Here is a 3,845-nt window from a genome sequence, read left to right as displayed (position 1 = left end):
ACATATAGGCCCATTGATAAACAATGAGCATCTGACCATCCTTCAGCAGCTCCCACTTCTACCCTCCTATTTATGATGCCTACAATACTGTATGCTTTATTAACAATTCTTTCAACCTGTCCTGCCACTTTAAATGGCTTACATCACCCAGGTCTCTCTGCTCCCACACACCCATCAGAATAGCACATGTGTTTTGCACTATTGCCTCCATATTCTTTGTACTAAAGTGCATTGCAGAATGGTTATAATGAACTGATATGAGACATTAGCTAAATATCAGCTGGCATACTGTGTACAGTAATATTTAAAAGACATGATTGCATTGGAGAGATTTAAAAGAATGGCTCCATGGATGAGACACTTCAGCTACAAGGAATAACTTGAGAAGTTGGGGCTGTTTTCCTTGGAAAGAAAAGTGCTTAGGGGTGATTTGATAAAAATTCTCGAAATCATGACAGAGCTGGAACAGAGTAGTTAGGGAGAAACTGTTCCTGCTCGCAAAAGGATTGAGGATCAGTTTTAAAACAAGCAAATGTGAGGTGACAAACAATGTTGTTGTGTGGAAGTGATTTCATTTTGAAATGCATCACCTGGAAGCATCTGATTGAGGCAGGTTCAAAGGAGACATTCCAGAAGGAATAAGAAGACTATTAGATATAAAGCTGGAGACTGGCATTAAATTAAAATGGTCAGAGAGCCAGTGTCAAATGACCTCCTTCTGCACTGTAGCAATTCTTTGGTTCTGTGCTCTGCCCAGTGCAGTTCCCTGTGAAAATTTCTGTAATCTGACCATTTTGCCATTTTTCATTTGGGCCATCCAATCCAGGGCAATGTATCAAGAGGTCAATGCAAACAGCCACAGGAAAGGCTAGTGTAAGAAAAATAGACAAAGAGGAATTATCTTCTCTTTACTCCAGTAATTGACACATAAAGGTTTATTTTTAATGGTCTCATGTATGTTATTAAGTGAATGATACAATGAATGGATGAGTGAACGAGTAGGCATGTGGGTGAGTAAGTGAATGCCTGACTGAGTGGGTGCTTGGGTGAGAGTCTGAGAGAGTTAAAGTGTGGGCGAGCGGGGGAGGTGGGTAAACGTGGGGATGAGTAATTGAATGAGCAAAGGGGTGTGTGGATGAATGTGTGAAAAAGTGAGTGGATCAATTTTCCTTTAATTCTCCTATGTGTTTTAATCGTAGACTGAAATTGGGGAAAGGATTGCATTTTTTAAAACAAAAGCAGCTTGTTCCAACTATCTTGACCCCTTAGCACATGAAGAGGGTTGGCGCTTGTGTGGAGCAGGTGACACACTCACAGCCAAGTGTGGAGAGAGAATGGGCCATGACTGCGAACAATAAACAAGAAGATAGTCACTTCCCACTGCTCCTTCAATCACAGACTGTCTCACCGAGTGGCTTCCTTGGCCACTTCAAAAGACAGTTAGGAGTGGACGCCACTTCTTGGGTTTTGGAGTCACGTATATGTCAGATAGGGGTGGATGAGAGGATAAATGATTGAGCAGGTGAATGGGTGAGTAAATTAGTGCATGTCTGAGTGGGTGTGAGAGTGAAGATGTGAATTTGTGAGGGAGGTGGGCAAATGAGGGAATGAGTAATTGATGAGCAAAGAGGTGTGTGGGCAAATGTGTGATCAAGTGAGAGGATGAGTCAATTGTAAAGACCATATCTTATTTATTTTTCTACATTTTTAATTGTTCAACTGAAATGGGAAAAGGATTGTTTTAAAAGCAAAAAGCCTGCTCCACCAACCTTCTACATAATGGGGGCTGATGCCTTCCTTAAAGAGTACAAATGAATTGGTGTGTTTTTATGTCTATGATGACTTGGTAGTTGCCATTAATGATGATTAGTTCTCAATTCTAGAGAACTGGTCCAGTGAAACCCCACCTCTTGGGTCCAAGGGGCTGGAGAGAGAGGATTATCAGTCAGGAATCTGTCCCACAGACTTTGTTACGCATGCCAACCTTTAAACCTAGAAACTGAAATGCAATTGAGAAACTGTGTAGAAATCACCACTTTAAACAATATCATGGAGGGCCATTATTCTGATTACAGTAAGTACGGATTTTCAGGGACACACTTCACTTCGGAGTGGCTAAGAATAGTTCACACAAGAAACAAGAGGAGAAAAGGCTCTATTTATATGATGTTTTCCACAACCATAGGATGCCTTAATGAGCTTTACAGCTAATGGAGAAGAGGAAACTCAGCAGCCAATTCATAAATGATTAGCTCCCATCTGAGTCAGGATGCAAGTGTGCTGCCATCACAGATAAACAACCTGTCAACATTCAATACGTTCCCACACTTGAACATTTGGACAAAGAACTCCAGGGGATCAGAACAGCATCATCATTGGGGGAGGTTAGCACTGAACTGGAGACTCATGTTGTCCGTCAGCTTCCATGTTCATATATAAATAACACCCTCTCCAAACACTAAATACACTCATGTACACCCGTAACCTGGTGCATCATACCCAAGGCATCAGGTCAAGATTTAGCCAACACCAGACTTTACAATTATACATATTAAATATTCTTCAGTGTTCACCAAGAAAGAAACACACAGCTCAATAGCTGCTGAAACACTAATGCATGCCTTTGTTAACACTAGATTTGACTACTGCACTTCTCTGCCTGGGATCCCACACTTATCCTCCATTAATGTGAGAGCATGCAATACTCTGTGTCTGTGTCTTGCATTACTCCAATTCCCATTACATTCATGCTTGCTGACTGACAATGATTCCTGATTAAGCCAAGCCTCACTTTTATTATGGACTTACATCCTGTCCCTTCTATTTTGACAACCTTTTCTAGCCATACAAACCATAAAGACACCTGAACTCTTTCAATCTGGCCTCTTGAGCATCCCTGATTTTAATATTCACCATTGGTACCTAAACTTTGCTGATGTCCACAAGATCTAGAATTCCCCCCATATCCCTCTCTCCTTCTGTCTGTCACTTTCATTCTTTCACACACTCCCTAAAACCTATCTGTAAATAAGATTTTGGTTATTTGTAGAGTCACAGGGTCATAAGGCATGGAAACAGACCCTTCGATCCAACACGCCAAAATAAACTAGACTTATTTGCTTTTGTTTGGTCGATAACCCACAAAGCCATTCCGATTCATATACCTATCCAAATGTCTTTTGAATGTTGTAACTGTGCCTGCATCTACCACCTCTTCCATGTGAACAAGTTGCCCTTCAAGTTCCTTGCAAATCTTTCTCCTCTCACCTTAAAATTATGCCCTCCAGGTTTGAACTCCCCCATCTCCCGGGAAAAACACCTTGGCTATTCATCTTATCCATGCCCCTCATAATTTTATAATTCCCTTTAAACCCTCCTTTGCTCCAGTGAAAAAAGCCCCAGCCTATCCAGCTTCTACTTATAACACAAACCCTCCAGTCCGGGTAACATCCCTGTAAATCTTTTGTGTGCCCTCTCCAATTTACAAATATCCTTCCTGTGTTTGACTTAATGCCTCTTTACGTGGCTTACTGCTATACTTTGCTTGATATGACATATCCAACCTTTGATCACTCATGCACCCTTCAATTTTCTCACTCCTGCTGTCCTTACATCATACTTTATCCATGGCTTTGGTTATTAAAACCTTTAAACACTTTGGTTTTATTCTCCAAAACTCTTCCCTAGATCCCTCTGCTCCTTCACTTAACTCCACACATCTAAAACTAAAATCTTCCAAAATCTTTGTTTTCATTTTTTTTGTATGGATGGGCTTTATTTCCCTTGCTGCTATCATTCCAAATTGCACCATCTTCACATCCCAAAAGGTTGCCTGAGTTGGATTC

The sequence above is a fragment of the Stegostoma tigrinum genome, chromosome 8 (assembly GCF_030684315.1).
Source record: "Stegostoma tigrinum isolate sSteTig4 chromosome 8, sSteTig4.hap1, whole genome shotgun sequence".
Taxonomy (NCBI): domain Eukaryota; kingdom Metazoa; phylum Chordata; class Chondrichthyes; order Orectolobiformes; family Stegostomatidae; genus Stegostoma; species Stegostoma tigrinum.
The sequence above is the reverse complement of the archived record's forward strand: the minus strand, read 5'-3'. Positions refer to the sequence as shown.